Below are 13,195 nucleotides of genomic sequence, written 5' to 3'. Positions count from 1 at the left end.
TAAAAGAATGAAAAGAACTGAGGACAGTCTCAGAGACCTCTGGGACAACATTAACAGCATCAACATTCGAATTATAGGGGTCCCAGAAGAAGGAGAAAAAAGAAAGGGTCTCAGAAACTATTTGAAGAGATTATAGTTGAAAACTTCCCTAACATGGGAAAGGAACTAGTCTATCAAGTCCAGGAAGCACAGAGTCCCATTCAGGATAAATCCAAGGAGAAATATGCCAAGACACATATTAATCAAACTATCAAAAATTAAATTCAAAGAAAAAATAGTAAAAGCAGCAAGGGAAAAGCAACAAATGACATACAAGGGAAACACCATGAGGTTAACAGCTGATCTTTCATCAGAAACTCTGCAAGCCAGAAGGGAGTGACAGGGCATATTTAAAATGATGAAAGGGAAAAACCTACAACCAAGATTACTCTACCCAGCAAGGATCTCATTCAGATTAGATGGAGAAATGAAAACCTTTATAGACAAGGAAAAGTTAAGAGAATTCAGCACCACCAAACCAGCTTTACAACAAATGCTAAAGGAACTTCTCTAGACAGGAAACACAAGAGAAGGAAAAGACCTACAAAAACAAACCCAAAACAATTAAGAAGATGGTAATGGAACATACATATCGATAATTACCTTCAATGTAAATGGATTAAATGTGCCAACCAAAAGACACAGACTGGCTGAATGGATACAAAATCAAGACCCGTATATATGCTGTCTCCGAGAGACCCACTTCACACCTAGGAACACATACACACTGAAAGTGATGGTATGGAAAAAGATATTCCATGTAAATGTAAATCAAAAGAGAGCTGGAGCAGCAATTCTTATATCAGACAAAATAGACTTTAAAATAAAGACTATTACAATAGACAAAGAAGGACACTACAAAATGATCATGGGATCAATCCAAGAAGAAGATATAACAGTTGCAAATATTTATGCAACCAACATAGGAGCACCTCAATACACAAGGCAAATGCTAACAGCCATAAGAGGGGAAATCGACAGTAACACAATAATAGTCCGGGACTTTAACACCCCACTTTCACCAAGGGACAGATCATCTAAAATGAAAGTAATTAAGGAAACACAAGCTTTGAAAGACATGCTAGACCAGATAGACTTAATAGATATTTATAGGACATTCCATCCAAAAACAGCAGAATACACTTTCTTCTTAAGTGCTCATGGAACATTCTCCAAGATAGATCATATCTTGGGGCACAAATCAAGCCTTGGGAAATTTAAGAAAATTGAAATTGTATCAAGTATCTTTTCCGACAACAATGCTATGAGACTAGATATCAAGTACAGGAAAAGAACTGTAAAAAATACAAACACATGATGCTAAACAATACACTACTAAATAACCAAGAGATCACTGAAAAAGTCAAAGGAGAAATCAAAAAATACCTAGAAACAAATGACAATGAAAAGATGATGGCCCAAAACCTATGGGATGCAGCAAAAGCAGTTCTAAGAGAGAAGTTTATAGCAATACAATCCTACCTCAAGAAACAAGAAATATCTCAAATAAACAACCTAACCTTGCACCTAAAGCAATTAGAGAAAGAAGAAGAACAGCAACAAAAAACCCCCAGAGTTAGCAGAAGGAAAGAAATCATAAAGATCATATCAGAAATAAATGAAAAAGAAATGAAGGAAACAATAGCAAAGATCAATAAAACTAAAATCTGGGTTTTGAGAAGATAAACAAAGTTGATAAACCATTAGCCAGATTCATCAAGAAAAAATAGGGGGAAGACTCAAATCAACAGAATTAGAAATGAAAAAGGAGAACAACTGACACTGCAGAAATACAAAGGATCATTAGAGATTATTATAAGCAACTATATGCCAATAAAATGGACAACCTGGAAGAAGTGGACAAATTCTGAGAAAAGCACAACCTTCTGAGACTGAAACAGGAAGAAACAGAAAATATAAACAGACCAATCACAAGCACTGAAATGGAAACTCTGATTATAAATCTTCCAACAAACAAAAGCCCAGGACCAACTGACTTCACAGGCTAATTCTATCAAACATTTAGAGAAGAGCTAACACCTATCCTTCTCAAAGTCCTCCAAAATACAGCAGAGGGAGGAACACTCCCAAACTCATTCTACGAGGCCACCATCACCCTGATACCAAAACCAGACAAAGATGTCACAAAAAAAGAAAACTACGGGCTAATATCACTGATGAACATAGATGCAAAAATCCTCAACAAAATACTAGCAAACAGAATCCAACAGCACATTAAAAGCATCATACACAGTGATCAAGTGGGGTTTATCCCAGGAATGCAAGGATTCTTCCGTATATGCAAATCAATGTGATACACCATATTAGCAAACTGAAGGATAAAAATCATATTATAATCTCAATAGATACAGAAAAAGCTTTTGACAAAATTCAACACCCATTTATGATACAAACTCTCCAGAAAGTGGGCATAGAGGGAACCTATCTCAACACAATAAAGGCCATATATGACAAACCCACAGCCACCATTGTTCTCAATGGTGAAAAACTGAAGCTATTTCCTCTAAGATCAGGAACAAGACAAGGTTGCCCACTCTCATCGCTATTATTCAACATAGTTTTGGTAGTTTTAGCCACAGCAATCAGAGAAGAAATAGAAATAAAAGGAATCCAAATCAGAAAAGAAGAAGTAAAGCTGTCACTGTTTGCAGATGACATGATATTATACATAGAGAATCCTAAAGGTGCTACCAGAAAACTACTAGGACTATTTAATGAATTTGGTAAAGTAGCAGGATACAAAATTAATGCACAGAAATCTCTTGCATTCCTATACACTAATGATGAAAAATCTGAAAAAGAAATTCAGGAAACAATCCCATTTACCATTGAAACAAAAAGAATAAAATACTTAGGAATAAACTTTCCTAAGGAGACAAAAGACCTGTATGCAGAAATCTATAAGACACTGATGAAAGAAATTAAAGATGATACAAACAGATGGAGAGATATACCATGTTCTTGGACTGGAAGAATCAACATTGTGAAAATGACTGTACTACCCAAAACAATCTACAGATTCAATGCAATCTCTGTCAAACTACCAATGGCATTTTTCACAGAACTCGAACAAAAAATTTCACAATTAGTATGGAAACACAAAAGACTCTGACTAGCCAAAGCAATTTTGAGAAAGAAAAACGGAGCTGGAGGAATCAGGCTCCCTGACTTCAGACTATACTACCAAGCTACAGTAATCAAGACAGTATGGTACTGACACAAAAACAGAAATATAGATCAATGGAACAGGATAGAAACTCAGAGATAGAGCCACGCACATATGGTCACCTTATCTTTGACAAAGGAGGGAAGAATTTACAATGGAGAAAAGATAGCCTCTTCAGTAAGTGGTGCTGGGAAAACTGGACAGCTACATGTAAAAGAATGAAATTAGAACACTTCCTAACACCATACACAAAAATAAACTCAAAATGGATTAAAGACCTAAATGTGAGGCCAGACACTGTAAAACTCTTAGAGGAAAACATAGGCAGAACACTATGATGTAAATCACAGCAAGATCCTTTTTGACCCATCTCCTAGAGATATGGAAATAAAAACAAAAATAAACAAATGGGACCTAATGAAACTTAAAAGCTTTTGCACAGCATAAACAAGGTGAAAAGACAACCCTCAGAATGGGAGAAAATATTTGCAAATGAAGCGACTAATAAAGGATTAATCTCCAAAATATACAAGCAGCCCATGCAACTAAATATCAAAAAAACAAACAACCCAATCCAAAAATGGGCAGAAGACCTAAATAGACATTTCTCCAAAGAAGATATACAGGTTGCCAACAAACACATGAAAGGATGCTCAACAACTCTAATCATTAGAGAAATGCAAATCAAAACCACAGTGTGTTATCACTTCACACGTGTCAGAATGGCCATCATCAAAAATCTACAAACAATAAATGCTGGAGAGGATGTGGAGAAAAGGGAACCCTCTTTCACTGTTGGTGGGAGTGTAAATTGATACAGCCACTATGGAGAACAGTATGGAGGTTTTTTAAGAAACTAAAAATAGAACTACCATACGACCCAGCAATCCCACTACTGGGCATATACCCTGCAAAAACCATAATTCAAAAAGTCATGTACCAAAATATTCATTGCAGCACTGTTTACAATAGCCAGGACATGGAAGCAACCTAGGTGTGCATTTACAGATGAATGGATAAAGAAGCTGTGGCACATGTATACAATGGAATATTACTCGGCCATAAAAAGAAATGAAATTGTGTTATTTGTAATGAGGTGGATGTACCTAGAGACTGTCCTACAGAGTGAAGTAATTCAGAAAGAGAAAAATACCATATGCTAACACGTATATATGGAATCTAAAAAAAAAAAAAGGTTCTGATGAACCTCAGGGCAGGACAGAAATAAAGATGCAGACATAGAGAGTGGACTTGAGGACACGGGAAGGGGGAAGAGTAAGCTGGGATGAAGTGAATGCGGATATATTTATACATATAGCTGATTCACTTTGTTATATAGCAGAAACTAACACAACATTGTAAAGCAATCATACTCCCATAAAGATGTTTAAAAAAATTAAATGCATCTTTCAAACCTGCATTTTTTTAATGTCACAAGCTTGTACAATCATTTGTCAAGGTAATGACAAATACGTTCAAAAGAGCGAGAGAGAGAGAGAAGTGATCATAAATAGTTTTTGACAAAATTTAACTTTACAAATGACAGTGTTGGACACCCCATAATATTAATAACATAAACTATGCAAAGGCAAATTATTTTATATGTACATAGTGACCAGTGTTCTAATTTACAGGTAGTTGAAACTGATTTTCAGAGTCTGAATCAGTACTGTGAGACTATTAATATATGGTAATGCTTGAGGAACAAACGCTGGAGGAAAAATGAGTGCTTTTCACTGAAATTTCATTTGAGCATTCAAGTTCTGCTTCTGATAATGGTGGAGTAGTTTGATCAAACACATTCTTGGGGATCTCACACACACACACACACAGAACACACACTAAAATGTAGTTTAAAGATACTTAAAATCCTAGAGAGTGACATAATTCAGGAGAAATCTGGAAAGTGAATGGGGTAGAACATTAAAAAAAAAAAATAAAGAAAACTGCCATTGGTGATTATGTTGGCCTGCAATTTATTACCTGAGGGCATTTTCACTCCTCATGATATAGGAATACTGGAACTCCATTAGAGGAAATGGTGATACTGTTTTAAAAGGCCAAAAGAGAGACTCTAAGACTACAGAGGCACCTAAATAGTGGGAGGAAATTCTGGAAAGTAGAGTCTTGGTATAAACTCTGTTCAAAACACTGACTTATCCCCCAAGTTCCCATGGATGTGGTAAATATCAAGAATAATTGTTTTAATTTTTGCTGCTATAAGAGTACCATGGATTGGATGGCTTAAAACAGAATTTTATTTCTTACATTTCTGGAGGCTGGAATTAAAAGTTCATGGTGCCAGCATGGTTGGGTTTTTGGTGAAGGCCCAGTTCCTGGTTTGCAGACAGCCATCCTCACATGGTGGAAGTGGTGAGAGATCTCTGTGGTCTGCTTTATAAAAGCATTAATGCCATTCATGAGGACTCCATGCTCATAACCTAATCATCTCCCAAAGGCCCCACCTTCTAACACCATCACATTGGAAGGTAAGATTTCAACCCAAATTTGGAGCAAGACACATTCAGTTCATAACAGTAATGATGGAAGATAATGGGTGGAAGGCAGAAAGAACAGAGTAAGTATTTTAACTACTGCCATCTGCAAGGGAAATAGACCAGAAAAGTCAACCATCTGATATAAAAAAAATGAACACTTTCCTGGGAAAAATAAAATAATCCAGAATATCTACAACATATCAATATTTTCCGGTATATAATCAAACTTTGTAACCTGTGAAGGAAAAGATAAATGTAACCTATAACCAATTAAAAAAGACAATAGAAATAGATTATGAGATATATAGATATGAAATTTTTAGATGATAACTAGATTATGAGATTTTTAGCCATTATCTTTGAATATCTTTTCTACCCTTCTCATTCCTCATCTTCTGATATTGCTATTGTGTACATATTGGTGCACTAAAGAGTATCCCTCATTTCTCTTTTTTCTCTCTATTATTCAGATTGCATTATCTCTTTTGTTCTATCTTCAAGTTTGCTAACTCTTTCTTTCGTCAGTTCAAGTTTACCATTGAGCCCCTCTAGTGAATTTTGTATTTCAGTTATTGTACTTTTCAACTGCAAAATTACAATTTATTTTTATTTCTTTATTGTTATTTTATATTTAATGAGACTTTATCATCATACTTCCCTTTACTTCTTTAAACGTTGCTTTCTTTTGTTCTTTGAACATATTTATAATAACTGCTTTGTAGTTTTATCTCCTAATTCAGCTTTAGCTCTTCAGCTTGCGTCTTTCAGAACAGGAATTTTGCTCTCCTAGAGGATTGGGGCAATAGTGATAGGAGGATGATTATGCTAAGTCTGCCCCATCTGGGGTAGACCCTTTGCCCTTGGTGGAGGTAGAAAATCCAGATCTCTCAGCTGCTGTTGCCTGAAATAGTACCTCTGCAACACAGAGCTAGGAAGATGAGAATTACTGCCAGCTTACCCTTCCTGAGGAGAAACAGTGACATTAGACATTAGACAGGGGGCTGAAGACAGAGGAAGCCCTGTATTCCTGCATGAATATTTCAGGAGTAAGGCTTCAATCAGATTGAACTGGGACAGGGTGGGAAGGGAGTGGGCCATGGCTCAAATGCCACAGACTTCTACTGTTTTTACTGAGATTTAATATTTCTTGAAAAAATGTTTCCTCATTATATCTGTATGTCCTCAGGATACCATTCCAGAATTCATCTCAGCATAAGCATATGAAATGTAATATTACTTCATTAAATTGATATTATTAATACCATGTTCATGATTCCAGGCTTTTTGCTCAAGAGGCATATCTCAAGGATATGCTCACTATTATGATAAACTTAACCTACTTCTTCTGCAATAATATTCAGAATATGCAATTTTAAGGATAATAAAGTCACAATTTTAAAAATTATAAAATTGTGATTTTATGGCTCAATCAACATAAATTTGACTTTTTTCAAATATTTGATTATTTTTCTTATTGGGAAAAGAATGAGGTTATTAAGTATTAAAAGAAAAAGGAACAAAGGGAGTAAGAAAAGGTAAGTAAATTGAGGTAATTTTCCCCTTGATTAATTAATATTAAAAATTCCAAAATCTGAAAATTTAAATCATACCTAATGGGTATATCTACTCTAAATAGACACCTTTATTAGTTAATGTGATATAATAATAAATATATAACAAATGTAAATACATAATAAATATAATAATAGAAATATCAGTATTTCTCTTTGCTTACAATCTAGCAATCTATGTTTCATTTTAATGAATTGTTTTTTAGGGTTATTTGCTCCTATCTATTAGAGTTGACTTCAACTCTTTAAAGTTTCCACTTTTATATTGTTCTACCTTATCAGATGCTTGTCACTGTTACTGTGGATTTTGAGGTTATAACTTAACTATATGACTCTTTTAATATAGTAAATAAGGTGGTCATTTGATAGAAATAAAGATATCCATATTTTTATCATATAAAGAAATCCCAATATACTACCTTAAATAATGATTTTTAGTTTATAGAACAAGAATGTTAAATATTAAAGGTGAAGGATATGAGTTTGGAAAATATATCATCAACATTGTATTGTATTCTTTTTAATTTCAAATTGCAATAACACTTTATACCATATCCATCTAAGTAGAATATATTTTTTTAGTGTTGTCAAATGTAACACATATATGGGGTGAAAATAGTTTTAGGGCTTTGTAAATATCTTCTCTAAAGTTTATAAATGGAAGACCTATTTTTCTATTGGTAATTTATCGCTAAAAAATTGTGTCAGCTATTTAAAAGTTGTTCTTCAACATAATAAATGTTGTCATCTTATGTAGCACAATTGCATGTAAATGACAACTCTGACCAATAAAGTTAAACTATTTTAATGAAAACTAGGTAAAGCTTCTGCTGAGTATCAGCTGTAAGTATCCCTTTTCTACTTTAGGGTAGCTGAAGGCTTTATAAGTAAATGCATTGCAATTATGTTTGTTAAGGTTGTTCAGAAGAAGGGTTATAATACAGAACATGGCTGTAAGCAAAAGCAGTAAGTAAGATAATATGTATTTTTCAATTATTTTGTTTAGAAAGTATAGACTATTACTCTATTGGAAATTATAGGATATACATAAGAATTCACATACAACTTTTGGATTCCAAGTAATAACCAAAGTTAGCAACTGAGATCAAGTAAAAAAATATAGAATAGGTACAAATTCTGATGAACATATAATTTTTGTATTTTAAATGACAATAAGTTCTCTCACTAAAATACCTTATATTTTTGTTGTTGTGTTTTTAATTGTAGATCTGTAATGTCATTAAAGATACAAATTAACTAATTCCTCTTCCCAAAAACAATCTACTAATTTAGTAGGTAGATGACCACAGTGAACCTATAAATATTGAGCTATATGGAAAAATTATATGAAATTTCCATAATTCTTCCTCCAAAAACAAATTATATGAAAATTTCGGACACTTAAAACTTCAGCTGAAAAAATTTTATATATTTTATAAAATTTAAAATTTTAATATATTTTAGAAATGTTATCTATCGCTCAATACATATTGCTTAAAATGTTATTAAGGTAATTATCTCCATCTCAATTTTGCAAGATGCAAACAAAATATATTAAAAACCACAAGAAAGTACTGACTTTAAAATAAAAAAAAGAAAACTAAAGCAAAAATCTATTTCATTATATAAATACTTGCAAATCAAAATTACAGTTTTTGTTTTTTACATATCCCTGGTATTTCCAACTTTTCCAAAGGGCTCAAAAGTCTTAATTTGTTTTAAAAAAATACTAAGCTTGGATTTATGTACAATATAATTCACTATCTTCATATAATACATTAGGGAAAATATCTCCAAGAAATAGTACAGAAGCAAGAAATTGCTGGTAACAAGACACAATTTCATCAGTGTTGAAAAAATGCTTCAGAATATTCACTGAGAATATATGAAAAAGATTATGTTTATAAGTAAACATAATATATGTATGTATATATGAAAATATATATGTAAATATGCTTCCAAAAGAGTATATTTAACAAAAATCTCTTCATTAGACAGTTCATCAACACAAGAATTGTGTAGCTTCACCAAATGGATCTTCTCTATTCCTAAATAACAATCTTTGCAGATTTTGGCTATTATACAAAAATTATTCCAGAAAATCTTTATTTCTTTATCTACTTTATGTTGTCTCTTCTACCAAACTAGTTAAGTCACTTTGTCTAATAATACATATTAAAGTTTTTATAATGGGGCTTTTATGCATGTTATTATGTGTATAAGCATGTTTCCTTCATCCTACAGCATCTTCTCATTACTAGATTTATCACTCTATCAGTCCTATTTCCCTCAGACATAAGTTCTTCATTGAAACATTTAGACATATTGTTTATTTTTTAAATTATTGTTCAAAATACTCTATTCCTCAAATCCTACCTCCATAGGTAGAATACATTTATCACCCTGTCAACTTAAGCTTGGCTATGTGACTTGCCAGGTGGGATTAAGGTAAGGAAGGTGAAGCAAGGCCATGCACGTTCAAGGCCAGATTAAAATAATAATAATTATGATAAATAAATAAATAAATAAAATACGGTGAGAGGAAACTTTTGTAGGTGATGGATATGTTTATGGTATAGATTATGGTGATAGTTCACAGATATATATTTATCTCTGAATTCATTATGTTGTATGCATAAGTATGTATAACTTTTTGTATGTTAATCATACCTCTATAAAATAGTTTGTTTGATATTTTATTCTTTGTGGAACTTTTTGCATTTTTAAAATATTGCATTAAAATATTTTTCATCTTGCCCATTAAGGTTTTTGGCAGCCCCTCAACTTTTGTGCCCCAAATGAGAGTCTCAGTTACCTCACCTTAGTGGTAGTCAAGTTTTGGTCTTCTGAATGTGTTACCAAGTCGAAGCTTGTGCTGCTCACTGCCGACAAGCCAATAAATTGAGAGACGAGGTGTTGGGGCAAGGAATAGCAATTTTATTTGGAAAGCCAGTAGACCAAGAAGATGGTGGACTGGTGCCTCAAAGAACAATCTTACCAGAGTTAGAATTGAGGCTTCTTTTATGCTAAAAGGAGAGGGTGTGTGGCTGGTTGTTGCACATTTCTTGGTTCTGGAATCCTTTGTTCTTGCAGTTGTCCATGTAGGTCTGGTCACAGTGTTCTAAGAGTGATTCTGTGTTCTGCAACTTTTTATCTCTATATGAATGAAAAATTGTTATACCTTTAAAGGTCAGGGTCTTGAGAATGGACTATCATATATATTTCAGGCTATAAGCAACATCCTTTTACAAAGGTGCAGAGCCAGCCTGACTAAGCACAAGCAACAGAGCACAAGGGTTAGAGCTAAAGGAATAGATCCAATATGGAGTCAGGTTTATTCTCTCTTACAAATGTTGATTAATATGGCAGTGGGCCTAGGCATTCAGAGATCTCTTATGGTGCTGCTTGCCCTCTTGTACCTATGCTGTTACCATGAGAAGAGCATATCCTAGACAGTCTGTTGCTCCCAGGAGGATGACAGACATGTGAGGCAGGGCTAGCCCTGAAGACCTATAACATGAAGCAGAGCTTCCCAGAAGTCCCAGCCTGAAAGATACACTCTGACCCTCTGCCAACCTCAAACTTCATGAGAATGCATAATTTGTTTTCCAAGACACTGACTTTGGGATAGATTTTATGCAGTATTATTTAGAGTTAGCTAACTAATTCAGGCTCTATTTCTAAAACTTAAACACATTCTTTAAAGCAATGTAATCTGTCCTTACACAAATTACACTATTGGACCTGTCTTCCATAATGTTACAGATGAACTCAACAATGTAAAATAAACAAATATATTTCAATCTGTATTTATATTTCTACTATCTTGGCTTGGTATAAGCCAACGTTGCCTCTGTTGGATAAACAAGCCCAAAGCCCTCCACCTACCTAGAAAGCCATCTTCAAACAGTTTCCTTACATGGGAGTGGCTTTCTCTATTGCTCGGCTGCAGTGTATCTCTATTTATAAGAGTATCATCAGCCCACACAAAAGGTAGGTGAGAAGTATTAATGTATCAACCAATGAGGGATGCATGCCTGTGGACACAACGTTTGTCACTTTACAGAACAATTCTAAGTTGAGATTTTATACAGTCTCTCAGAGATTTTAAAGTGAAGTTGAGTCCTACTTGCTCATAGCATTAACCTCTTTTTCATAATTTTCTTAACTTTCTCACTTCTCGCCTCACCCATTATTCGTCCTGGGATTACCTCCTAAATAAACTATGTGTACAGTTGTTTCAGGATCTTCTTTGGAAGGATCCCAAACTAAAATAGTTGATGCTGATAAGTGAGGTTATATTTTAAGGACGACAGATAAACGGGTAAAATCCAAGGTTTGAGAGAATTGACTCATTTTAAAAGTTGACTAAATTCACACTTTGGTAGAGTTAAAGTTCTGACAAGGAAGGTATGGGACCCTGAGAACTGAGATAGGAACATCTGAACCTCCAGTTTCCCCTAGGTTAGAGCCTAGACTATTGGCCGGTAAAAGGGGTCCTTTTCACCTTGCTATAGCAAAGCAGTCTCCCACTGCCTATAAACCATGAAAAGGTCTCAAAAGATTATTTTATCCTCCTCAAAACATAGCTTTACCTCCATATTGCTTCCAGACCAAAAATTAAGTGGGTGTAAGCATAGCCTGAGCAATGAAGAAATATTCTCTGCAATACCGGGAAATGGATTTTTACCTAAATAAATACATAAATACATAAATAAATAAGAAAGGGTGGGTGGGGGAGAGAGAAAGTGAAAGAAAGAAAGAAAGGAGGGAGGGAGGGAGGAAGGAAGGAAAGAAGGAAGGAAGGGAGAAAATATAAATTATAGGAAACGAAAAGCAGCAGAATCAGGCTACCAGTTACCAATAGGAACCAGAAGAATATATGTTGGTGTCGATCTTAAGAGTGAACTAGGTGACATGGGAGGCTGGATAACGGAGATTTACTGATATGAGATCGTTGTCCTATAACTCAGGAACCTGACCTATTATGCTGCTAGAATGACACCCAAGCCAGAAGAGATAAAGATGTGGAACTACCAGTAGAGTTTTGAGGCAGGATTGAAAAGACTCAGAAAGGCATGCATTGAAGGATATATTTATTACATAAAAACAGAGAAGCATCAGATGAATATATTCCCCAGAAAGGGCCAGAGGACACTACCTCCATTAAGGTGATTAAAAGAATACAAAGGGGGCTTCCCTGGTGGCGCACTGGTTGAGAATCTACCTGCCAGTGCAGGGGACACGGGCTCGAGCTCTGGTCTGGGAAGATCCCACATGCCGCGGAGCAAATGGGCCCGTGAGCCACAACTACTGAGCCTGCGCGTCTGAAGCCTGTGCTCCGCAACAGGAGAGGCTGCGAAAGTGAGAGGCCCGCGCACCACGATGAAGAGTGGCCCCCCGCTTGCCGCAACTGGAGAAAGCCCTCGCACAGAAACGAAGATCCAACACAGCCCTAAATAAATAAATTAATTAATTAAATTAAATAAAAAAAAGAATACAAAGGAAGCATCAACATTACTCAACATCTCATTGGTGGTAACCAAAATCCATGTGGGAAAAGTGCCACCAGCTTGAATTAAAGGAGACTGGTGGCTGTTTGAAAGTAAAAATACTTTTAGGTCCTGACTTTCTATCTACAGAAAGCATGCTAACAGAACTGTTCAGTTACCAAGGAGGGTGTATTCTCTAGTGTCCACTATGTTATGGACTCAGTTCATCTCACAATAGGTCCAGTGATTCCATGGACCCTTCCTGTTGTCTTTTCCCTGGTCTTTCACTACATCATGTAGAAATATACTGGGCAGAATAATCACATACTCACAGTAGTTCTAGGACTTAGTAAGTGGGATTATGGTTATAGAAGCCAAGTTGAAGACCTAGAAACTTCTTCCCCTTTA

The sequence above is a fragment of the Balaenoptera borealis genome, assembly GCF_965194805.1.
Source record: "Balaenoptera borealis genome assembly, chromosome: 2".
NCBI lineage: Eukaryota > Metazoa > Chordata > Mammalia > Artiodactyla > Balaenopteridae > Balaenoptera > Balaenoptera borealis.
The sequence above is the reverse complement of the archived record's forward strand: the minus strand, read 5'-3'. Positions refer to the sequence as shown.